This window comes from Mustela erminea, chromosome 3 (assembly GCF_009829155.1).
Source record: "Mustela erminea isolate mMusErm1 chromosome 3, mMusErm1.Pri, whole genome shotgun sequence".
Taxonomy (NCBI): domain Eukaryota; kingdom Metazoa; phylum Chordata; class Mammalia; order Carnivora; family Mustelidae; genus Mustela; species Mustela erminea.
The window spans coordinates 79,020,187-79,047,313 of NC_045616.1; the positions used below are offsets into that span (position 1 = coordinate 79,020,187).

At 39.4% G+C, this 27,127-nt stretch overlaps 1 protein-coding gene across 4 annotated transcripts in view; it reads left to right on the forward strand.

The window, feature by feature from the left end:
• Positions 1–10,264: 10,264 nt before the first annotated feature.
• The window catches only part of IL6ST (interleukin 6 signal transducer), a 55,022-nt gene continuing 38,159 nt past the window's right edge, over positions 10,265–27,127 (forward strand). For 2 of the 4 annotated variants that reach the window (XM_032336210.1, XM_032336212.1), the window contains exon 1: positions 10,265–10,508. The gene's annotated coding sequence lies outside the window, so the exon portion shown is untranslated. Of the gene's footprint in view, positions 10,509–12,266; positions 12,359–27,127 lie in introns of all 4 variants that reach the window. The other 2 variants (XM_032336211.1, XM_032336213.1) reach the window with 2 other exon arrangements.

A 27,127-nucleotide genomic window follows, 5' to 3' on the forward strand; every position in this document is an offset into this window, starting at 1 on the left:
TAAACAACAAATCGTTACTGATTGTCCAGTGTGTACAAGGTGTCATGACTGCCTCTAGTTGCCTAACTGGTTGCTTCCACCAGAACCAGTAGCCACCCATCCCATGATCAGTGCCGTGCACTCTTGCACATAATGTGATGACTGGGAGCCTCAGAGACTGACACAAAACGTGAAGTCATCGGAAGGCACAAAACAGTAATTAAGAATTCTCTCTATTGGTGTTATTCCTTTTCTTCTGGAATGTTAGCTTCATAAATGCTTTCATAGATTTTCCTTTAAGGCAGCTTTAATGATGTGATCCATTTCCTTATGTAAGAAAGGCTCAAGAATATTGGAACTCATTACTTGCCTCAAAGAAGAAAATATTTTGTTTGGCACAATGTCGACTGTTGGCCCACAAGTTCAACCTGACTGTTCTACTTAGAAGAAGCACAAATGAGTTTAGATCTACAAATTCAGGATCTAAAATATTTTGGCCAAATGCTACAGAAATTGCCCCCTTACAAGTGAAAATTCCAATCAAAATGAAAAACACTTTGCATAGAGGCAACACTGTACATTTTTAGAGATGATTCCAGGGCCTGCTGAGGGTTTTCAAAGCTGTACAAGGGCAGCTTTTTCCATCCATGATCTGCCATACTTCTAATTAATTTTTCCCATTGTTTGGTCTTTTAACCCAAGGTAGCAAGTTTCTTATGTCATGAGGGAACATGTGTTGGTGTCTGAAGTTTTTCTGTTGGAGAATGTGGAGAGAGGGCCAAGTGGGCCAGATACTTCTGGCAAGTCTGAGCCTTCTGTCCCCTCTTCCTCTTCCTCACAAGCCAAACCCCAGAAGCCACGCAAAGAGGGGCTTGAGGCATAGCTGTAGGAAAAGCAAGAGTACCGAGGAGCAGTCTCGTATCTGACTCTTTCCAAGACCAGACCCAGGCTAATGTGAAGTTATCACACCCTCCAGCTATGTCTACTGCCACAATCTATATCTGTGGAATCTGTTGGAAGATTTCATTGAGCTAATAAAAGCATTATGAGTGTAGTCAGTAAAATGAGCTTTTAACAAGTGGGAAATTGCTTAGGCCATAATGGTAAATGAAGAAACAACACAAAAGGGATCTAGAAGTAAACAATATTCTTAGAAAATAAGATTTGAAGAGAACACACCAAAATGTTAACACTTCTGGACTGATAGTACTGTGGGCTACTGCTGTATCCTGCCCAGGATACATTCTCCCTCCAGGAAATAATCCCCTGTATTTGCTCCAGTGAACCAGCGTCCCCTCTTTCTCAGACAAGTGTCTTGGGTAAGCTGCAGAGGTGGGATCCAATGGACTAAAACTAATCATCTTATCTCATTCCCCCCACCATGGTTTGCACACGGACATGTAGCTGAATTCGAGTCAATGAGACATGAGGAGATGTTTGCTAGAATTTGGGGGAAAGGCAGACTTCACTCTTCTCTTATTAAAATGGTAAGTGATGCTGAATTTCAAACTGTACCAGTCATTCTGTTACTGTAGAGTGAAAGCATGGCAATAATGCTGGTGACCCCTGTGTAGAGCCCAAGGCTCCAGCTATACTGTCCAGTCTGAGGAAGGAGATGGAGAGAAGCCAGGTTTTTGGTGGCATCATTTGAGCCCATGGATCAAATCTAGCCTGGAGTCTCTGGAGTTCTCAGAAGTGGTATTGGGTTATTTTGTCACTTATAGTTTAAGAAGCTCTAATTAATACAGAAATTGATACTGTTTTATTTTATTATTTTTTTGATACTGACAGTAATTTAAATTATAAAAGTAACTTTTCACTCTGTTTTTATAAATAGCTGTTCCCATAGTGTTTTAAGAGCACAGTCTTGGGATTCAAACCCCAGAGTCTTTAGTAGCAACAATGAGACCTTGGGATAGTAGCTTTACCCACTCTGGGACTCGATCATCCCCTCTTTAAAAGGGAGCTTGTATTTCAGCTGTGCAATTCAGTTGCATAGAATTGTTGTGAGAATTGCTAATTAATCTATAAAACACTTAGAAAATTGTCTAGCACGGGGTGAACACTTAGTGTTTGTTATCACTCTGATTTTCACACACAGTAATCCCCAATGGCCGAGTATGATGGATAGAAAAGATTTTTCTTCCAGTGCTCTCTATCCCATTACATTTTTGACAAGCTCAAAATATCAAACGTCATTAGAAGGTATTTGTGAAACAGGTGGTGAGGTGACAGTGTGGCATAGTGAAAGAGCATGATTTTGAAAGCAGTTAAGACAAAGGTACCAGTCCCTGGAAATGAATTTCTAGCTGTGTGGCCTAGGGCAGCTGTTGAAATTCTCAAAGCTTTTGCTTCCCCATATATAAAATGGGAATGACAGCACTTTCCACACTGGTTTATTGCAAAGATTAACTGGGATATTAAGTGCCTTTGATAGTGAGTTCCTGTCACACAGCTGGCACTCAAGAAGGGCAGTATTATGAGTAGTTCTTTAAGCACTGAAAGTTTGTCTCTGATCAGTTAGAGCAAATGGCGTAAATTATTCCTATCTGGAAAAAAAAATCACTTTCTCTTCTTCTTAAAATCAAAATCACAGTCAAATGATTTGGAATCATTTTCTGTATATAAGGTTGGATGATTCAGTCCACTGGGAGCCAGAGACCCTAGAGGTTTAAATATATACTGGGTTTCCCTTCTCCCACCTCCTGCCATTACACATAGACACATGAGAGGAATTGTCCATTCTTTCATTTCTTGTTTGGCCTTCATACATGCAGAGAATGGCATGGCTGAATTCTAATAAAACTATTTAATAAAATAGGATGCATGCTATATTTAGTCTATAGACCCTCTGTCACACAGCTCTGCAGGCAGAACCAGAGCTGGACACACAAAGTTCAGTGCCAGGCAGCTTTTAAATTTTTTTCCCCCTTTATTTACCACAATCAAGAGTGTGGGCTGCCTTGAATGTCCCTGGAAATTTTCTACATGACCTCTGAGACTCAGTTCCCAAGTCACTGAACCCTTGGGGAAATGCTTTGTTTTAAGCTCTGGCCCGGGTACTTGAAAACAAGTTTTCATTGGGTTGATCTCTCATAGATTTGGGAGAGCTAAAAAACTTCCTTCTAGTATTCAACTATTTTAGTAAAGTTCATTCCAGATTATGTTTTTTCTCTTTGTACTCTTCATTTACTAACTTTTCCCCATTGCTTCAGAAAAATGATCACAGCATTTGTAGGGAATAAAGGTATCAAACTCTTGGCTTTCAAATTCCAAAGGCTTGGTCAGGTACAAGAAGGATTTGGGAAGAGTGTTTGCTCACCAGTGTTCATTGCCCCTTCTGGAAACACCAGCCTCCCACCCATATCCCCCTGCAGGCCAGATAAAGACTTCCCTAGTTGGGGAGAGCATAAGTAGATAAATGAGTGTAAGCAAGGGAAGTAGAGAGAGTAAAGAAAAAAAGGACCCTCTACCATGTCCTTTACCTTGAGGTTAGTTCTCAGGTGGGGGAAAATGATGGAGCCTCATGATGATATTGGGGATCTGTTACTCTATGAAATCCTGGGAAGCAACAGCCTTGCAGTGTTTCCTAGCACACAGTGTTTTGACAGTAGTAAGTTAAAGATGGCCACATAGAGTGCTATTGAGTAGGGAAAGCTTAAGGCAGCCCCTCTGAATCTCCAGCAGCCCCAGAGAGGCACAGGTGAAGAGCTGAATTGCCCCTGGACCGTCAGGAAGGGCACAGGATTTAGCTGACAAAGCGTGCAAGGGTTCTTATAACACTGAGTCACGAAAGTAGAAAGTGGCATGGACTATGCACACCATGAGTCCAGGTGGGTCAAAGAGAGAATCTACTGTGGTGGCCGTGACACCCAGAAACCAGAGTGGGTGTCATTGTTGGTAATCTCAACAGATGTCAGGCCTTGTCAAGACTGAGGACAGAAGCCCTTTCCTACTGCCCCAGAAGTTAGCTCACTCTGGAGAAAAGAAAGTAGAGGAGAGCATCTGGAGTCATTTGCATTCTTTTGCTGTGAGTTTCTCATGGCCCAGAGCAGGGAGAAGAAGTCAGATATATTTTGGGGGTGGAGATAATTCCCAAGAAGAATATTGAAATATGGTAATCAAGTTGGGCAATGAAAGTAAAGAAGGCAATGATAGGGCAAGGGAACAGAGTAAAGCTGTCTTTTCTTGGCATAGAAACAGGAAACAGTATATTGGAAACTAGCCCAGGAACCATTAGCAAATTGGTAATATGACAGCCTGGAGTTGGAGGTTATGATAAAGATAAGTTTGGAGAAGTAAGTAGAGGGCAGGTAATGGAGGACTTTTATGACACACAAAAGTGGCTTAGATGATAGAAAGGCATTGAAAGAGATGATCAGATTTTCAGCATTGTGCATGATGGGTTTGAGGGTTTCGTTCTGGTTGTTTATTCCTCCCTGACAAAACTTAATAATTTAAAATAACATTACGTATTACAGTTTTGGAGGTCGGGAGTTGGGGCAGGGCTCAGCTGGGCAATCCTTCTGCTCTGTGTGGCACTGATTGGCACCACAGTAGTATTCCTCTGGCGGTCGATCTGGTATGGGTGTTACAAGATGTCTTTATATTCATGCCTGGTAACTGGGCAGCTGGGCCCCTGTCCCTCGCCATGTCATCTCAGCCCTTGCCATATGGTCTCACAAGGAAGTTGGGCTTCTTCATGGTGGCTCAGAACTTCCAGAGATCAAGGTGAAAGCTTCTCTTAAAGGTCAGCCCCTGAACTGGCATAGAGTCACTTTTTCTGTACTGTGTTGATCCGTGCCATACTCAAGCTTAGCTAAATCTGCTAGGCAGGGAAACAGACTTCACCCCATCCACAGAGAAGTATCAAAGAATATCTGGCCTTTTTTAACCCACCGCAGGGTGAGAGGATGTGAGACTGGGGTAGAGAGAAGTACAAGAGTTCTTAGAATCCCCAGTTCCTTAAGTATTCTTGTGCGAGCACTTCCAGATGTTCTCTTAACATCTTTCTTGTGGCACTAGGACATGGCTGTAATTGCTGGCTTATTCACCTCTTTCTCTCATTAGACCCTGAGATTCTCAAGACCAACACATGTTTCTTACTCAGATCCATATCAAAGTGCCTGCCACATAGTAGATGTTCAGTAATTATTTATGGAATAAATGAACTGAATAAATTGGACCAGTTGGGGTCCTCTCAATTCCTGGGTCTTGGAACACCAGAGCAAGCTCCTATTTGATATAACCCCCTTCTCCAGATCCAGATCTTCTTTTTTTTTTTTTCCAGATCCAGATCTTCTTATTGACTTAAGAAATGCTGGATTTGAATGTATAAAGATAGCATTCAGTATGAACACATATGTAAATAGCTTTCAGCTTTTGCCTCCTATGTTAGTTTTCTTTTGCGGCACAACAGATACTACAAACCTAGCATCTTAAAACAACACACATTATCTTCAGTTTCTGTGGGACAAGAGTCTGAGCACAGCTTGACTGGGTTCTCTGCTTTGGGTCTAACAAGGCTCCAGTTTGTTGGCTGAGGATGTTATCTTATCCGAGGTTTGATGTGGCAGGATCTGCTTTTGTTGGCCAAATTCACTTCCTTGAGTTGTGAAGACTTCAGTTTCGTACTAGCTGTTGGCCAGAGGCCATCCTTCATTTCTTGCTACATATCTAACAGCTCACAGTATGGCAGTCTGCGTCATCAAAGCCAGCAAGGAAGAAAGAGTCTCTTCCCAAGAGAAGTATTATAATTTCATACAACATAGAGGCCAGCACATGGCAATTTAATTTGTCAAAGCTACAAAAGGGAGACACTAGTAAGATGGGCACTGTCATCTTACATAACATGGTCCTGTGCATCCCTTCTCTCATGGAGAAGAAATCACACAAAGAATACTGAGAAGCCAGAGGCCATAGAATTTATATTAAGAGTCTGTCTGTCATGCCCACTTAAAGCAAACTAAGGATTCTCATAATTTAAAACATGAGCTAGATTAGCTTTGTTCCCAGTTTCATTTGACTCTGACACTAAATTCCATTTATTATTTGTTGATCCTGGAAAATGATCAAACCTTAAAATTCTAAAGGAAAAACAGGAAGGACAATTTTCAAGAAATTTCAACTATCTCAAGAAGTATATTTATTTAATTTTTGCCTTTTCAGTGGGTACTGCCAACTCCTCTTGAGGAGACAGACACACATTTGCCTAATCCAGTATTTAATACAATTAGTACCAAATCTCTATCCAAATTCTAGGCAAAAGCCTGGGAACTCTTGGCCATACAAGTCCATAAAATAAAATATTTTTTTAGAAGTTCATGTTGGTACTTTCTTATCTGGTTTATCTGGTTTTAGTATAAGTATCAGACTTGGAGCCAAGGAATCTATTTTGTAACTGAAAAGTATTCTTGCCTATGAGGGTCAACAAAGGAAGAACCTTTGCTTCTCTAAAAGTTGTGTGAGAGTTAACAAAAGCAAAGTATGATGAAAATCCTCAGGATGACACTCTGAAGCTAGCCTGGGCTATTGCAAAGTTACAGTCCCAGTACCTGACTTGCTTATCCTGTGTATGTGTCTGGGAAAACTATTGCATCTCACTGCTGCTCACACTTCTGCACCAGCCTTTCCTGCTCCCTGAAAGCCCAGGGCTATCTGACAGGGTTTCCCGGAGGTCTAGTGTAACAAGAAGCTAAAAGCCCTCTGCTTCAGTTTGCATCTATGTTTAACCTTTATTCAGAGTAGTATTTATTTCACTTCTAACTCTCTTGCTCTACTATAGTTGTCCATTACAATGAAATAAAATAAGAAAATACTTATAACATTGAGAAGTTTCTGCTTAAATTCTCAATTTTAAAATAATAGCCAAAACTGTTGTGTTAGAAATGAGAATATGGGTCACCAGCGGCTTTGTAATAACCAGAAGGAAGCAGGAGGGGTCTTTGGGAGGTGTTGGTCATGTTCTTTTTCTTGATCTAGATGCTCATTATATGGCTTTGTTTGGTTTGTGAAAAACCTCCAAGTTGTGTTCTTACAGTATGCACAGTGATTGTGTGAAATTTTTGAAGTGGGGTCACATTATTGTTTAGTTTTGTTGCTGTGAAGTGAGTTTGCCGTGTTTTTGAGCTTGGAAATTTAGTTACAACTTGATTTAAGTTCATATTTCATCCCAAACTTAGTAGATTATAGTATGGCTGAAACTGCTTCATTTTGAAATTTATTTTGAATGACTTTTCATTCTGCTTGGTGAATTAGATGCTATTAGGTTATAAAGATTTTAACACATACAAAACATTGTCCCCAACTCAACATTGATTAAATATTTAATTTAAAAAATTTTCTAAGGTATTTTATGCTAATAATGATAAATATAAAACTAGGGGACTGAAATTGGTAAAGAGTGGGACCAAGAATGCAGAGGTGGAAAGCTTTTAAAAGAATAAGGCAGTGGGAAAAGAAGAAAAAGGTATACACTTGCCTCCTAAGTTGGAGAAAAGTGAAGATTGCTCACAAATGATGCTACTGGGTTTTTCCACGGAATAATGAAACAGAACATCTAGAATAGATTTTGGGGTGGGGCCGATAGTTCAAGGACAAGGAAAATAGTTAGGAAATAGCATTGATAAGGTAAACATGACTGAAAGTCAAGGGAATTGAAAATACTAGTGACAGTGCAGTTTAAAAAGTTGATAAAAGGGTTCCCACAATTTAGGGAGATAAGCAAAGGTAGGAAATAACTGATAAATTTTCAGAACAAAGACTGGAGGTCACACTGAGGACAAACCATAGACTCAGTGGGAGAGAACGAGTAAAAGAGATACAAGAGTAGGTAGTTGTAGGTAGAGAATCTTAACAATTGAAAATGTTGCAGGCGGAGTAATTTCATTTGAGGACTGGATTCAAGGAGTGACTACATCTATGGGCTTCTGACAGAGATGAAGATGATTGGAAAAGAAAGATGAGAAATCGTGAGGTCAGGGTTCTGAGTCATGATCATGGATGCTGAAATCATTAGGCTGGGGCAGGACATGCAGGTCCTTCCAAGGCTGACACAGAGTTTCAGAAACACAGTAGGGCACAGGCAAGGAAGTAAATGGCTGTCTTGGTCACTGCCAACTGTATGCAAATAGTGAGCAGGCAGAATTGGTCTTCAGCACAGATTACCTTTGTTATGTAGCATTTTTTTCCTGGCTCTGTTCACCTGCTCTGAGTAACCTCACTGTCCTCATATTGCTCTCTCACTGTACACTTCCCTACTCTCTGCTTTTGATATATGTGAAATCCAAAATGATCCTAAGGCATACATGGAAAGTTTTTGATTGATATGTCACTTTTTCCCACTTACTGTTGCATCTTGACAAGTTTTCTCATGACAAATCCTTAACTGAAAAGTGGTCATTTGAGGGCCAATACCCTAAAGAGGGCACCTAAAGAAGTGCCTGCAAACTAATAATTCCAGCCATGGGGAGAAGGGCTCTTTCTGTTTTGAAAAATCTTTCTCCAATATTAATTCATCCTTTTAGCCCACGACTTTAGCCATCCCCACAAAATCTGAGTTTCTTAGAAGTTAGGCTGGGTTAGGCCAATAAATAGATACCCACAGAAGGAATGACTCAGTTGTTTGCTCTCTTGACCAGCGCACAAGGCAGACTAGTGTGCTGTGAGATATTAATTCCCTCCATCTTTATTCCCTGTACTGGTGAAATATCATCATTTTCATTATATGCTTTGATGCAAAAGGTTTGGGAAACACTGACAGAAGTCATCCACGAACAACTGATATTTATTGAGCACCTACTATATACTGAGAGTCTCATGTATTTTAACTCATTTAACCTTTGCAGCATTCCCATTAGGTTGAACCATTATTCTCATTTTGCAGATAAAGAAACCAAGATGACCTGCCTGCCATCACAGACATAGGAAGTGGCAGCACCAGGATGCAAACTCAGGGAATTTGCAACCAGAAAGTTAAGTACACTTAACCACTATACATTCCTCTAAATAAATGTTTGCTAGATCTAAATAAACAATTTAAATTTTATACGTTTGTTTTAAACATCCCTGTCAATGGCCGACCTAGAATACAGTCCAGTCACACTGTAGGTTAGCATAGCGTAGCATGACAGGGAGCACCAAAAGCTGAATACAGTGTAGCTTTGTCTGTCTTACAGCACATCCCCAGGTTTGGTTAGGACTCCTTTATCACTAGACCCGCTTTTCTGTTTCTTTTCAAAAGTACTTCATCAACAACTAAGAGATCATAATTTGTTGTGTTTTCCTCTTTCTGAATCCTCAATATAATGAAAAACTTTGTAATTTTGTAATTGTTTAATTTATGGGTATAATTTGTTCAAGTCCATTAAGCCATTATTGCCCTCCTACAGCCTGCCATTCTTCCACAGAAGGCCCTGGCCTCGGGTTAACTGACACACACACACACACACACACACACACACACACCCCCGACCCCCCCCCCCCCAACTCCTTACAAGTTTGTCATCTTGCTTTGGGGGGGGGTGGGGGAAACACAGCGAGCCTGAAAGTCCATTCTCAGGCAGGGTAGGTATGTAATGAAATTAGTTTTTGCTAGGTATTTTTATCACAGATTGGGAGGTACAAACCGCAAAGAACTAGTTTCTTGGCGTGTCACACCACCTCTGGGGTTCACTGATCAATCGCAAACAAACTCATTTAGTAACTTAAATATATATATATATATATATATATATATATATATATATATATATATATCCTGGCAAGGTTCATTTATGCATGCCTTGGACTGAGGCCGCCGCCACCACGATCTGCAGGCATCTCATGTGAAGTCACGACCATCGAGTCCTTCACTTTCCCCGAGAAACTCCCACGCCTCCCCTGTCCCCGAGGGAGCCCGGCGGTCCCTCGCGGCTCTGAGTCCCTCTGGGAAGGCCGCGAACCAAGGCCGCGGGACCGCAGCGAGAAGGGAGAGCGGCAGGCGTACAAAGTACCCAGGCTCCAGTACACGACCCCGTTATTCCACGGAAAAATGGAACATTCCGCTCCTTCCGCCCGCGGAGGAGAGGTGGGGGGAACCCTTCGATCCGGTCTAGGAAAAGCGACGCGGGCGCAGCCGCCGGAATCCCGGACGCCAGGAGCAGCGTTACGGGAATTGCAGCAGACTGGAGTCCCGCCCCTTCGCCGTCGGGTTACCGCCTGGCCAATATCCTAGCGCGCCAGGTCTCGCTGGAGCCAATCAGCATACAGTCCCTAAACCCGGGGGCGGGGCGCGGCGAGGGCGCTGCGGGGCGGGGTCGGGGCGCAACGCCCCGCCGGGGAAGGAGGGCCGCGTGCCGCGTCTGCGGGAGGGAGCCGGGAGCGAGCCGGAGCCGAAGCGAGGACTGGCGTGGCCCGCGGTTTCGCGCGGGGAACGCCCGGGCGCAGCTGAGCCAGGGGCCGCGGCTGGGCGGCCGACGGACCCGGTCCGGCCTGGGACGGAGGGAGTCGTCGCTCTACAGACGCGGAGGAGCGAGGCGCCGCGGCCTGAGGTGAGGAGATCCCGTGGCCGAGTGAAGGGCCGCGTAGAGGGAGGGTGAGGGCCGCCGGGTCGGGGGTATTGGGGCCTGGAGACCAGGCACTCGAGGGGGCCACCCTTCCCCGGAAGAGGGGCACCCCAGTAATGTGCACGTCCCAAACTTGTTAGTCCAGCCGGGAAATCCCCCACATTCCTCCTTCCTTTCCGTGTTCACACACCTCTGAATTTGATTTCTACAAGTTTGTTACCTATATTCCTCATCATAAGCGCAGACCTTACTTAAGCGCGCTCACACACACCCACACACCCTTCTTTGGCCCACGCCCCCAAATCCCCACTTTTTGCCCTTTTCTGTCTCCCCTTAATTTGCACTAGCCTCTTAATATTTTTCTACCTGTAAATCAGTATCTCTTTACCAAAGCCATCTTTTAATCGTGAAGTTACAATGTTTCAACATGGTTGAAAGTTCATTTTAATTAAAATATTTTAAACTAAACGCGTTTTTTTCTACCTTTATCTCTTCTATATACCTTTACATGTATCTCTTACATGTATCCCACGTAGCGCTGTATTTGAGAAGCACCAAATCTATCTTTAAAAGTTTACCCCTCCCCCTAGCTTAAAGGTTATTCCAAGTGGCAAGGTTCTTCTGTTTTTCAGTAGATGAACAGCATTTTATTCATAACTCCAGCTGAAAAAAATATCGCAGGTTAGAATTAAGACTTGCCACTTTGGTTTTTTGGGGATTTTTCCCTTCAGAAGAACACCCATTTTGGTTTAATTTGTGTAGTATTGGCATTTTCAGCAGTTACGCTGCTAGGAAATAATTAGTGATTAGAATGCCAGGATGACTTCTAAAAGATTGGAGTCTTTGGTTAAGTCACTGCTGTAAACAAACCCTTTAGACTGTGTGACTGCCAGCTTCAAGTTGGAACAACTGTTAATTTGAAATTCCTGGCTCAGATCATCATCTGAGCTGTTTGCCATTATCTTAATTTCTTAGATTACTGATAATTTTCAATTGGAAGTATTTTTTTTTTTTTTTTAGCTATAAATGGAATTACACGTTTATGGAACCAACTTGATACTAAGTTGAATCGTGTTTTCCAGCTGCTGCTTTTGAGGGGTTATTTTGAACACTTGTTTTTAATCACAAGTGGAAGAAGAAAATTACAGGATGGAGGAAGTGAGAAAAAGGATAAGTTTTATAGTAGAATTTTTCCCTCTTAAGTCTAATTGGCAATGCTGTACATGTTTGTGTCTTATAGGTAATTTAGAATATTATAAATACTGCCAGCTAAGTTAATATATTCTCCTATGTAATGAAAAACATGCTGTGTTCTTTCACGTTTTCATTTATGAGTTGCAGTGTTTTCAGTTTACTTAAAATTTTTTTCCAAGGGAATTTGAGCTTCAGTTAATGTTAGGTAAGTGTTGATTATTACATATACCTGTGAAGTAAAAAGTTGCAGTCTTGATAGAGAAGGAAACTGAGGGGCTGGGTCCCTGTGATACCTAGATCTGTGTAATTCTAAATCCTGTAATCTCAGTTGATCATTTTGTCATGCTGATGAAATTCTTATAAAGGATCCACCAGTACAGTTTGGGAACTTGGGGACTTGATAACTGATCCTCAGAGAGGGTTTTTTCCCTATAGAAGCTAGAGTTTTCCATTTTAACATATCAGGACTCCCTAGTTCTATACATTTGCACTCCGGCTCCTGGAGAAGTGTGGAATGTTCTCACAGTCTCCATTTCTTTGATTGCAAAGGTTGTATGATCAGAATTGAAGTTTCTACTCTTCTTACACAACAAATACTAAGGACTTACTGCGGGCTACAGGAATTCACAAAGACAAATAAGGTATTCCTAGGTCATTTATAGAGTTTACAGAAATTGGACTGGCAGATATATGAAAAATTATGCAAGGCAGTTTTATTTAGAGTGATGCAGAAATGTAGAATGTAGAAATGTAGAATGATACAGAAATTGCTATAGGTAATTAAATTAGGGAGTGATTATTTAAAGGTTGGAATAATCAAAGGATTGAGCAGAAGTCAAACTTGAAACCTTCGTGAGATTTGGATAGAGAAAAATGAAGGAAACTCAAGCCAAATAGAGGTCTATGTAGAAGGTATGTTAATTAAAATAGCCAATAGGTATGTAATACTTAATTTGTGCCAGTCATGGTTCTGAGCACTTTGCCCGTATTAATTCTCTCAGAAGGCAAATGCTATTATCTTTTACAAAGAAGCCAAAACAAAAAGAGGTTTATTTGTCCAGTGCCACACAGTTAATAAGGGGTCGATCTGGAATTCAGGCACAAATAGCCTGGCTTCAGAATCTGAGCTCTTAATGTGATGCATGTGTTTATTTCTTCATATAGTATACTTGAATGGTGGTGACTCAAATAATACGGCAATTCCAGGAGGTCTTTTAAAACACTCTCAGTTGTGCTCTGTGTGCCTCAAAGTATCTGTAGATCTGAAAATCTCAAGACATAGAAACAAGTAATCCAGTACAAGGTTAATCAGTCCTGTTACGGAACTGTACACAAGTGCATTGGGAGCAAATGCGTTTGTGGGAACTGGGAAATTCCACAGGAGAGATGATGTTTCATTGGAGTTACACAGTTAAAAAGCAGAGTCGGGATAGTGTATGTAGAAGCACAGACTCTGAAATAACAAAACATGTTACAGAAAGTCCAGTAGTTTATTGTGGCTTGAGCTTAGTCTGTAGGAGTGAGTTTAGTCTACAGGTGTAGGGAATGATAAAAAGTATACCAAAATGTGAAATGGCATGATGAGTTCAAGGCAAATAAAAGCTTAAATATTTGCTTTGCATTTGGGAAGCTGCATAAATAATTTCACTGGATTGTTTGCTATTCTATTTAGATGTCCAGTGGAGGGGTAGCTTGAGGAAACAATAATTGAGTAGAGGGTTTTTTTAGAATAGACTTGATTGTTCATTGGTTGGTTTGTTTGAGGTGCTCTCTACACCCAGCATGAGGCTTGAACTCAAAACCCCAAGGTCAAGGTCACTTGCTATATCTGATGAGCCAGCTAGGCCCTTCTAGAATAGATTATCTTTTTCAAATTTTTATTTTATTAACATAAAATGTATTACTTGTTTCAGGGGTACAGGTCTGTGATCATCAGTCTTAAGACAATTCACAGCAGTCACTATAACACATAACCCACCTCAGTGTTTTCTCATCCATTCACCCTATCCCTCCCCCCAACCCAGCAGCCCTCAATTTGTTTCCTGAGTCTCTTATGGTTTGTCTCCCTCCCAGGTCCCATTTTGTCTCATTTTTCTCTCCCTCTCCCCCCCCAAATTCCTCATATCATAGAGATCAGATGATAATTGTTTTTCTGTGATTGACTTTTGTTTAGCATAATACTCTAGTTCCATCTGCTTAGTTATAAATGGCAAGATTATGTTTCTTTTTTATGGCTGCATAGTATTCCATTATATATACTTTTACACACACACACACACACACACACACAAAATAACCATCTGTTGGACATCTAGGTTCTTTCCATAGTTTGGCTATTGCGGACATTGCTCTTACAAACATTTGGGTGCACGTGCCCCTTGGGATCACTACATTTGTATTTTTAGGGTAAATACCCAGTAGTGCGATTGCTGGGTAGTAGGGTAGCTCTATTTTCAACTTTCTGAGGAACCTCCATACTGTGTTCCAGAGTGTCTGGACCAGCTTGCATTCCCACCAACAATGTAGGAGGGGTCCCCTTTCTCTGTATCCTCACCTGCACCTGTCGTTTCCTGACTGATTAATTTTAGACATTCTGACTGGTCCGACGTGGTATCTCCAGGTGGTTTTGGTTTGTATTGCCTTGATGCCAGTGATGATTAGCACTTCATGTGTCTCTTGGCCATTTGGCTGTCTTCCCAGAAATGTCTGTTCCTGTCTCCTGCTCATTTCTTGATTGGATTATTTGTTCTTTGGGTGTTAGGTTTGATAAGTTCTTTATAGATTTTGGTTACTAGCCCTTTGTCTGATACATCATTTGCAAATACCTTTTCCCATTCTTCGGTTGTCTTTTGGTTTTGTTGATTGTTTGAGTTGCAAAAAGCTTTTTATCTTGATGACGTCCCAGTATTGCCCTTGCTTCCCTTGCCTTTGGCAATGTTTCTAGGAAGAAGTTGCTGCCGGTGCTCTCCTCAAGGATTTTGATAGATTCCTGTCATATTGATGTCTTCCATCCATTTTAAGTCTGTTTTTGTGTGTGGTGTAAGGAATGGTACATGCTTCGGCATGTAGATGTCCAATTTTCCCAGAATCGTTTGTTACACAGGCTTTTTTCCATTGGACATAGAATAGATTTTAAGTACTGGAGAAGATAGGTTAGACAGGCACATGAAGCCAATTTTTTAAGTTCTAAAATAGCTAAATATTTGGCATTATTACTGACCCTTTAAAAGCTTTTGAAGATAAGAGTGACAAGTTAGGTAGGTTGATCCACCTGTAACCTCAGACTGATTCGGAGGATGGAAAGAGACTGGAAGCAGGAAGGCCATTAAATAGTAAGGTGATCCCATGTACGGAAATGATGATCGTCATGGTAGAAGGTAGAAAAGAGACAAGTAGGCAAGACATCATGAAAGATGATTAGATAAGCTAGAATAATAGATAGCTAAGAGGCAGTGGTGGACCCCATTGATTTAGGTGGTTCAAAAAGGTGATCTTAGGTGGGGAAAAAGATAATTTTTTTCTTCCAAGTGAGTGCATTTGTGTCTGTATGTGTATAGCATGTATGTTATTTGTGTATTGTTTTTAGACCTTTCTATTTGAGTCAGAGGCAGAATATCCAAGACAAGGATACATAACTGGAATCAATGATCCCAGTCAGAATTTTTTGTTTGTTAAAGATTTTATTTGTTTGACAGACAGATCACAGGTAGGCAGAGGGCGCAGGCTGAGAGAGAGAGGAGAAAGCAGGCTCCCTGCTGTGTGGAGAGCCTGATGCAGGGCTCAATCCCAGGACCCTGGGATCATGACCTGAGCCAAAGGCAGAGGATTTAATCCACTGAGCCATCCAGGCGTCCCCCAGCCAGAATTCTTGAAATTATTTTGTTAGAAATAGTAATAGTTGAAGCTCTATATCTTCATATGTTGGTATTTTTAAAAAGCAGTAGATTACAAATACTTGGGTACTTCCATAGCCAGGAGGTAAACCCTAGGAGAGAATTCAGTCAAGGAGACATAAAGTAAGATAGATGAACGAATTCAGCCACATGATACCATTATATAGAAAACAGGAGAAAAGAGAAATTCAAAAACAGACCTGGTCAACCATGTTCAGAAACACGATATGTTACAATGTCTAGAGTCTCTCTGATTCTGTGTCTTGTCTAGTATATCTTATTAATGAGAAATTAGTTAGCTAATTGATCATGACTAACTAAGATAGCTGTTTGTTTTGCAATGTGGCTGTAGTATAGGTTATTATTTTAAAGCTGCTTGTATACATACCCCAGAGCAGGAGCTTTATTTCTTTCAGCACAATAAATCTGTTGGCTCTATTAAAAATTTGGATGTTCTGCCTCCCAAGTTTTCATTTTTCGTTTACTCAGTTTCATTCTTTGCTCGGAAGTGGATTTGTTGCATCATTACTTATGAAGAGTGCATTTCATATTGGTTGTCTCCACAGTCTGTTTTTGTTTGGATGTTCTTTGTTTGTATTCCCTTACCTCCATTCCCTAACAGAAAGTAAACTCATCAGAGCTGTGTTTCAGATATGGCAGCTCTGGTTTGTACACTGGCCTGTGCTGGAATTTTGCCATTGATAATCTTCATTTGACATTTAGAGTCAAAGGTGATATAGCTCATGTGTATGCTATGTTCTCTGTTTAGAAAGGCCTTTATTCGCGTTTCATTTCTGGGCCTTCCTGGGTCCTTTGTGAATTGGGCTGTTCTCTGTGCTTCTGTAGCATTCTGTGCATGTTCTGCCTCTCTAAACTTTAAACTTAAGAGCAAGACCTGTTTATTTGGCTTCAACTGTATGAGTTATATTCCTTAAGCTGCAGTGAGAATGTAAATAGTCATCAAAATATTTTTTAACCTTTTCATTTGTATGAAACAAATCAGTGATAATTTGTAGGAGGACTTGGCTAACTCTGAGGTCTCTCTTTCTTCCAATAGTCAGAATTTAAAGATCCTTATCTGGAGTGTATGTATGTGTAATGAAGTAGAACTCTTTATCTTTTTGCTTGTGGAGCCAGTTTTCCCAGGACTGTTCTAAATGGTCCTTTTCCCCCAGTGATAGGCGCCTTTTTTTTTTAATCGGATGATTAAATTCTTAAGTATTTATGGATCTGTTTCTGGACTTTTTTTGCTTTATACTATTGATCAAAATATTCAGATGCAATGCCCCGTTTAATTACTATAATGTTGCATTATGCCTTAATAGATGAGTAGAGCAAGTTTTCTCTTCATCTCTTGAAAATTAGCTTTTGGTCATTATCTAATATTTTGTGTGACATTTTAAATTGGTTTGTAAAGTTCTGTAATAAATGACTTCTTTGTAGTTTAAGTAAAAGTTGTGTTGCATTAATACAGTATTTTGTGAAGAACCAGTGCCTACCATGTATATTTTCTTTTCCATTTCATGGTATTTGACTAATGAGCTTTTAGTAAGGGTTTATGGTTTTCTGTATCAGGTTATTACATAGCTCTGATTGGTTTTTTTTCTTTATTACAGTTTTTGCTGCTGTTGTGACTAGGATTTTTTCTTTTAAATTTCTAGCTGGTTATTACTGGTATGTAGGAGAACTATGTTTTTTGATGATCTTTTAATTCTAAGTAGTTGTGGTAGTTTGTCATTTGATTCCCATTCTGTTCATTAATAGATATTATCATCTACAAGTTTTTCTTTCTCTATTTTTATATCATCATTTGTTCTGTTTTTTGGTTAAGCCATGTAGAACAGTGTTAAGTGATGACGCCAAATATCTTGTTTGAATTCTGACTTCAATAGGACTGATCCTAATTTTTATTTTTTACTATGTTTCCTGTGGGTTTCTGGTAAAAGATAGTGGCAACAGCAACAAGAGCTGCACTGATAACAGGTTACCATTTATTGAGTACATACTGTGAGTCAGGTAGATTATAAATGCTTTATATTTATTGACTTAATCCTCACAAAAGCTCTGGGTAATATGTGGGGTAGGTAGTGGTGGTATTCTTATTTTACAGATAAGGAGAATGAAAGGGAGGGATAGTAAATAACTTGGCTAAGATGTTTTACAAAAAGAGTTCGGATTTGCACACATTGGGGATTTGAACATAGGCTTGAATCCATCATCTTTGTTACACTTCATGAAGGTAAGGATGGTCTCTTTCAGTCTTCACTTTCTTACACTTTGTTACTTTCAAATTTTAAGTGAACAGTTGTTGAATATTATCAGATAATTTTCAAGCATCTTTTGGAATGATTGTATAGTTTTTTCTCTTAATCTTAATACAGTGAGTAATATTGTTAATCTTTTGCTTAATGGACCATGCTTACATTTTTAGGTTTTTATTCTTTTTAAAGATTTTTAAAAATTAATTTATTCAAGAATAAAATTAATTTATTCAAAAATTAATTTACTCAAGAACATGAGCAGGATGGGGGGAGGGGGAGAAGAAGAGGGAGAAGCAGACTTTCTGTTGAGCCTGACTGGGGGCTCCATCCCAGAATCCTGGGATTATGACTGAGCTCAAGGCAGAAGCATAACATACTGAGCCACCCATGTGCCCTTTATTTTAGGCTTAGTACTATTGGTATTTATGGAGTTTTTGTTGTTGTTTTCATGTATGTCATGAAAAATTTGCAAATGCTTTGGTTAGGATTTTTCATACCTATATGCACAATAGTTTAACAGTAGTTTTATTACGTAATTCCTGTTTGATTTGGTGTCCAAATGACTGCAACTTGCACTTAAGACCAAAAACGGGATAAAAGAAGGTAAGATTTACTCTCTTGACTGATACAACCATAAAACAAACAAAAAAAAACCCCACATGAAACAGTGATAATCAAGACACTTGACACTGGATAATGAAAAGCAGTGGTCTTGACAGATGGGAAACAAGTTAGATGAACCCTGTGATTGCCCTAGCCTACTACCTTGAGAAAGTTTCCAGTCCCTGGCACAGGTAGGTGGGGAATCCAGGATAAGATCCATGGATTCTCTTTGACCTGTGGAGATGGCTGGGATTACCAAAGGAGCTAGAATTCACAAAACAGTACTAGAGGGCTAAAAAGCTTCAGAGGTCCTGCTAACCTATTCATCTGAGTACTGACTAGTGCATGCATGTAAAGAAATTACTACAGACCAGGGAAAGAACCTCCTCGAGGGGATGAAGATAGCAGTGCTTGGTGCTTCCATTGGATCAGGAAAGGTTCCTGTCCTCACCAGCCAGGTTTGGAACCATTTGACTCATGGGTCGGACGTTGGTTAGAGACACAGAAGGATCCTGGCTCAGTAGTAAATAAATTGGCCTGGAAATAAGTGCTGCTCCAATTCCACCCAGGGTATCTTTTTTTTTTTTTTTTAAGTTTTTTTGTTTAAATTCCTTTTAACATCCAGTGTGAAATTTAATTTCAGGTGTACAAAATAGTGATTCAGTACTTTTATACTATACCTGGTGCTTGTCACAAGTGCACTCCTTAATCCCCATCACCTGTTTCACCCACCCTCCCCTATGCATCTCCCCTCTGGTAACCATCAGTTTGGTTTTTATAGTTAACAGTCTGTGGGGGGGGCGTTGGGGTGGCTCAGTCAGTTAAGCGTCTGCGTTTGGCTCAGGTCAGGATCTCAGGATCCTGGAATAAAGCCCTGCATTAGGCTTCCTGCTCAGCAGAGGGGCTGCTGCTGCCTCTCCTGCTGCTCACGCTTTCTCTCAGATCTTTTTTTTGTTAAGAGTCTGTTTCTTTGTTTACATCCTTTCTTTTTTAACCTTGTTTGTTTCTTAAATTCCATATATGAGTGAATACATTGTCTTTCTGTGACTTATTTTACTTAGCATCGTATTCTCCAGTTCCATCCACATCATTGAAAATGGCAAGATTTCATTCTTTTTGATGGCTGAGTAATAGTCCAGTGTGTGTGTGTGTGTGTGTGTGTGTGTGTGTACACATAGATACACACAACACGTGTGTGTGTATCTTTACACACCCGTCATCTTTATTGACTAATCAGTTGATGGACATGTGGGCTGTTTCCATGATTTGGCTATTCTAGGTACTGCTAATATAAACCATCAAGGTGCATGTATTCCTTTATATTAGTAATTTTGTATTGTTTGGATAAATACCTACTTAACCAGTATATCTTAAAAGGAAGACCTAAAAGAACCATATTGTTTCTGGGTATTTAACTGTGTCCTAGAATAAAGTTCAAACATACAGACATAACAAAGACACCTTCGCTTGAGTTACTGGGTTTTGGCTCAGGTCTTGATCTCAGAATCCTGAGATCAAGCCCTATGTCAGGCTCATGAGGTGTCTGTTCCTCTCCCCACTGCCCTCATTCTTGCATGCTCTTTCTTGCTCACTCCACTGATAAATAAACCTTCAAAAAAAAAAATAAAGGATTTAGAAATACAAAAAAAATCCAGTACAGATCCAGTAGCAAAAAAGGTGAAAATCAGTGTCCATCATCCAAATAGGAATTATCAGGCATGTATAAGAAGCATGAAAGTACAAAATATAATAAGGAGAAAAATTAAAAGTAATGCAGAGCTGACTTAGATGTTAGAATTACCAAAGAAATTAAAAGTTACTTTAACTGTGTCCTATATGTTCAAGAAGTTAGTTACAGAATACATGCAGAAGACCTTGAACTTCTAGAGATAATAAATATGTGTGAGATGAAAAATATACAAGTTAGGATTAATGTCAGAATAGATATTGCAGATGAAAAGATCAGTATGCCTAAAGATACAGCAGTAGAAATTATCGAAAAAACAGAAAAAAAGGACTGGACATCAGTGAGCAAGGGGAACTACTTCAAGCATCCTAATAATACATGTTAGTAGAATTCTCAAGGGTTAGGAGCAAGAGGGTCAGAAATAAATTCAAAGAAACAGTGGCCTCAGTCTTCATGGATCTGATGAAAAATGTTTAAACCAGCAGATGCAAGAAGTTCAACAAACCCTTAAGCACCAGAAACATCATAAAAACTTGACCAAGGTGCTTTATAATCAAGATTGCTCAAAATTGGTGATAAATAGTTACAGAAAACTGACATGCATCCACAGGAGAAAAGAGACCTTTCATACAAAAGAAGAAAGATAAGGATGATAGTGGATTTCCCATGAGAAACAGTGCATGCAAGAACTTAATAGCTACATTTTTAAAACACTGAAAGAAAAATCTGTCCATTGAGAATCTATACCTAGTGAAAATACCTATGAAAAATAATAAAGAAGTTATTTTTAGGTATGTAGAAACAAAGAATCCATCACCAGCAGACCTGCGCTACAAATAATAATAATCCTTGAGACAGAAGGAAAACATCAAATAGAAATGTAGACCTTAGATAAAAGATGAGAAGCTCTGGAAATGGTAGTAGACATAGGTATATACACAAGATATTTGTATTATAATCTCTCTTTTAAAGTGATTTTTAAGGGGTGCCTGATGGCTTGGTGGGTAGAGCCTATGCCTTCAGCTCAGGTCATGATCCCAGGGTGCTGGGATTGAGTCCCACATTGGGCTCTCTGCTCAGCAGGGAGCCTGCTTCTCCGTCTCTCTCTGCCTGCCTCTGTGCCTACTTGGGATCTCTGTTGAATTAAAAAAAAAAAAAAAATCTTCAGAGTGATGATTTAAGCAAAAACAACAGTAGGGTTTACAACATGTATAAAGTACATCTGAAGTTTATAAAATACGTAAAAGTAAGTTGTATGCCAAAAATAGCATAAAGATAAGAGGGGAGAAAGAATTTATATACTCTTGTGAACTTCAATGTGCATGAGGTGCTATAACATCACTTGTTACAAAGATGGGTAAGTTTACGAAGTAAACTAGAAATCTTAATCACTAGGATAACAAAACAATTAATAGCTTACAAGCCAAAAAGAAGACAAAATGGAAATCCTAAGAAATGTCACCTAACACAGATGACAAAAATAGAAGAAAAGGGAGAAAAGAGATAAATAGGTAGAAAAGAAATACAAAGTTGTGAGCTTTACCTACCTATCAATAATAACAAATGTTGGTGGCCTAGATTACCAATGAAAGCAGAAATTGTCAGATTAGGTAAACTATATACTACCTACCAAAACAAAACACAACAACAATAAACCCACAAAGCTTTAAATATGAAGAAAGAAACAGGTAGTATACAAAAGAACAGGGAAAGAGTATACCATAATAACACTAATGGAAGAGAAGATGAGAGGTCTATAATGATGTCAAAAGTAGATTTCAGAGTGAAGAATATTACCATTGGTAAAGAACATCATTGCACAATGATACAAGAGTCACTTCATCAAGACCTTACATTTACGTTCCTAATAAAGCTTCAAAATAGGGCAAAATCTGAAAGAACTGCAAGAATAAAGGGATCAATACCCCCCTTTCAATATTTGATAGAGGAAATAGACAGAAAATGACTAATGATACAACAGAAGATTTGAATAACACTATCAACCAGACTTGACTGACACTTAACACTGCATCCAGGAGCAACTGTAGTGTTTTGTTTTGTTTTTTTAATTTTTAAATTTTTTAATAAACATGTAATGTATTACTAGCCTCAGGGATACAGGTCTGTGAATCACCAGGTTTACACACTTCACAGTACTCACCATAGCATATACCCTCCTCTATGTCCATAACCCCACCACCCTCTTTCTAGCCCCCTCCCTCCGCCCCCCCCAGTTTGTTTTCCCCCCAGTTTGTTTTGTGACATTGAGTCTCTTAATGGTTTGTCTCCTTCCCGATGCCATCTTGTTTCATTTATTCTTTCCCTGTCCCCCAAACCCCCACATTGCATCTCCACTTCCTCATATCAGGGAGATCCTGTGATAGTTGTCTTTCTCCAATTGACTTATTTGCTAAGCATAATACCCTCCAGTTCATCCATGTCGCCCCAAATGGCAAGATTTCATTTCCTTTTTTTTCCCCCAAAGATTTTATTTATTTATTTGACAGAGATCACAAGCAGGCAGAGAGGCAGGCAGAGAGAGAGGAAGGGAAGCAGGCTCCCTGCTGAGCAGAGAGCCTGATGTGGGGCTCTATCCCAGGACCCTGAGATGATGACCAGAGCCGAAGGCAGAGGCCTTAACCCACTGAGCCACCCAGGCGCCCCAAGATTTCATTTCTCTAGATGACTGCGTATTATTCCATTGTATATATATATACATCATCTTGATCCATTCATCTGTTGATGAAGGTTCTCTCCACAGTTTGGCTATTGTGGACATTGCTGCTATAAACATTTGGGTGCACGTGCCCCTTTAGATCACTGTTTGTATATTTAGGGGAAATACCCAGTAGTGCAATTGCTGGGTGGTAAAGTAGCTCTATTTTCAACTTGTTGAGGAACCTCCATGCCATTTCCAGAGTGGTTGCACCAGCTTGCATTCCCACCAACAGTGTAGGAGGGTTCCCCTTTCTCCACATCCTCACAAGCATCTGTCATTTCTTGATTTGTTAATTTTAGCCGTTCTGGCTGGTGTGGGGTGGTATCTCGTGGTTTTGTTCCGTATTTCCCTGATGCCCAGTGATGTGGAGCACTTTTTCATGTGTCTGTTGGCCATCTGGATGTCGTCTTTGCAGAAATGTCTGTTCATGTCCACTGCCCATTTCTTGATTGGATTATTTATTCTTTGGGTGTTGAGTTTGCTAAGCTCTTCATAGATTTTGGATACTAGCCCTATATCTGATATGTTCGTTTGCAAATATCTTCTCTCATTCTGTGGTTTGTCTTTGGTTTTGTTAACTGTTTCCTTTGCTGTGCAGAATCTTTTGATCTTGATGAAGTCCCAATAGTTCATTTTGGCCTTGCTTCCCTTGCCTTTGGTGATGTTCCTAGGAAGAAGTTGCTGCCGCTGAGGTGGAAGAGGTTGCTGCCTGTGTTCTCCTCAAGGATTTTGATGGATTCCTTTCTCACATTGAGGTCCTTCATCCATTTTGAGTCTATTTTCATGTGTGGTATAAGGAAATGGTTCAGTTTGATTTTTCTCCATGTGGCTATCCAATTTTCCAAACACCCATTTGTTGAAGAGGCTGTCTTTTTCCCATTGGGCATTCTTTCCTGCTTTGTTGAAGATTAGTTGACCATATCTGGGCTCTCAGTTCTGTTCATTGATCTATGTGTCTGTTTTTGTGCCAGTACCATACTGTCTTGATGATCACAGCTTTGTAATAGAGCTTGAAGTCCGGAATTGGGATGCCACCAGCTTTGGCTTTCTTTTTCAACTTGGAGGTCTTCTCTGGTTCCATATAAATTTTAGGATTGTTTGTTCCATTTCTTTGAAAAAATGGGATGGGATTTTGATAGGAATTGCATTAAATGTGTACATTGCTTTAGGTAGCATAGACATTTTCACAATATTTATTCTTCCGATCCATGAGCATGGAACATTTTTCCATTTCTTTGTGTCTTCCTCAATTTCTTTCATGAGTACTTGTAGTTTTTGGAGTATGGATTCTTTGCCTCTTTGGTTAGGTTTATTCCTAGGTATCTACGGTTTTGGGTGCAATTGTAAATGCGACTGAGTCCTTAATTTCTCTTTTTTCTGTCTTACTGTTGGTGTAAAGAAATGCAATGGATTCCTGAGCATTGATTTTATAGCCTGACATTTTACTGAACTCCTGTACAAGTTCTAGCAGTTTTGGAGTGGAGTCTTTGGGTTTTCCACATAAAGTATCATATCATCTGCAAAGAGTGATAGTTTGGATTGGATATTTGGATGCCTTTAATTTCTTTTTGTTTGATTGCTGAGGCTAGAAATATTTCTAGTATTGCTAGAAATACTTCTAGTATTGCTAGAAATATTCTACTAGAAATACTTCTAGTACTATGTTGAATAGCAGTGGTGATAATGGACATCCCTGCTGTGTTCCTGACCTTAGTGGAAAAGCCCTCAATTTTTCTCCATTGAGAATGATATTTGCGGTGGGTTTTTCATAGATGGATTTCCACCTGTGGTTTTTAACTACACACAGAACACTGATTTTCAAGACTTTCTTAAGTAAATATTTTTAATAATATTTTTAAGCAAATAGATCAGTGGAACAGAATAGAGCAGAAATTGGGTAGTTAGAGCTCCCAGGTGAAATCAGGGTGCCTCCTAATTTTGTAAAGTATTGTTAGAACATAGCCACACCCATTTGTTTATGTTTTATCTATGGCTGCTTCTGTCTGCAACAGCAGACGGTGTAGTTCAACAGAGACGTTATGGTCTGCAAAGCCTGAAATACTTATTCTCTGGCCCTTTACATAAAAAGTTTTCCCAAGCGTGGAGTAGAGAGTATATAAATAGACCCACATATACATGGACAACTGATTTTTGATCAAACTGTAAAGGCAATTCACTTGAGAAAGGACAGTTTTTCTACAAATAGTTCGGAAACAATTGGCTATTCCTGTGTAACAAAATGAACTTGAATACCTACCTTTACACCATGTATAAGAATTACCAACATAGTTGATAGACCTAAATATCAAACCTTAACTTCTGGCTAGAAAACATAGACCCTTGAGACTTGGCATTCAGCAAGGATTTCTTTGATACAGTATCAAAAGGAGTAGTAAATAAATTGGACTTGATTAAAACGAAAATTTCTGCTGTTTAAAAAAGCATGGTTAAAGAATGGGAAGATAAGCCACAGATTGGGAGAAAATACTTCAAAAGGATTTTCTAATAAAGACCTTGATCTAGAAATCTATTTTTTAAAACTTCTAAACATAATAATGAGAAAACAACACACCCAATTTAAAAATGAGCAAAATATTTGAACAGACCAACATCACCAAAGAAGAACATGAATATACACCTACCATAGATAAAACCTGGCTTGTCTATTAGGTATTGTCCCAAGAGAAGTGAAAGCTTCTATTCCATGCAGACCTGGGACTAGTTAGATTACACTATATTTATTTCACTAATATATCATGCACCTGCTTATAGCAAGAAAGTTGATTTAGCAAAGATACTGAGGTGCTCACTATGCTGGGTGTGATTCTTGATGCTAGGAATAGAGAAGGGAACAAAGCAGACAAAATTTCTTACCTAATTTGCTAACATTCTGTTTTAGGTACACAGATAATGTATTGACAATGTACTGGTTTCTCAGGGCTGCTGTAACAAAGTGCCACAAACTGGGTGACTTAAAATAACAGGAGTTTATTTTAAGGTTCTGGAAGCCAGAAGTCCTTCTGGAATTCTGGATAGAATCTGTTCCTTGCCTCTTCATAGCTCCTAGTGGTAGCCCTTAGTCTTGACATTTCTTACCTTACCCCTATAGTCTCTAGTGCATGCCTGTGTTGTCACGTGGCATTGTGCCTATGTGTGTGTGTTTCATAATTTCATACTGTATTAAGGGCCCACCCTACTCCTTTATGGCATCTTAACTACATCAGCCACAGCCCTATTTCCAAACCATCATATTATGAGATACTGTGGATTAGGACATCAGTATATCTTTTGGGAAGAAAACACAATTCAACCCGTAACAGCCAATAAGATAAGTAAACTATTTTACTATAGTCTGCAGACCAAATCTAGGATGCATCCTATTTTATTAAATAGTTTCATTAGAATTCAGCCACGCCATCTGTTCACATACTGTCTCTAACAAAGTCTACTAGTTACAACAGATACCTTAATTGCCACAAAACCTAAAATATTTATTATCTGGCCCTTTACAAGAAATGTTTGCCAAGTCATTTTAGAAATTGTAAAGTGCCATTGGGAAAAAATGGGAAGGGGAGATAAGTAGTACTGGGTGGTCAGGGAAGACGTCTTGTCTTCTGTATGAGAAGGTTGAATTTGAGCAGATGCTATAAGGAATTCATCTTTACGTATTAACTTAGAAAGACGTCCAGATGTAGTAAGTGAAAAAAGCAAGTCACAGCACATTTTTGTGATCCAGTTTTTGTAAAATAAGAAAGTATGTATTTATGCAGTATAATGTAATATATGAATAGAAAATTTTCAAAATTACCTACCAAATTGTTCACATTAGTTACTGTGGTGGGATTATAGGGGACTTCTACATGATATATTTTCAGCTTCCGTTCATTTGAAAATTTAAAAATTACTTCCTTTGCATTTTAATATCATTGTAAACTTAATTTCTTACATACTATTAAATTACATCAAAGGCTTAATATGTGTGAAACAGTAATGGAGGATTCAAAAGGAGTTGAACCTCATTTCCTGTTTGTTTTTTTGTTTCGTTTTTTGTGTTTTTTTTTTTTAATATTATGGTAGTCACCATACAATACATTATCAGTTTTTGATTAATTCATTGATTCATTGTTTGTGTATGACACCCAGTGTTCTGTGCAATACGTGCCCCCCTTTAATACCCATCACGGGGCTAACCCATCCCCCTACCCCCTTCCCCTCTAAAACCCTCAGCTTGTTTCCTGGAGTCCATT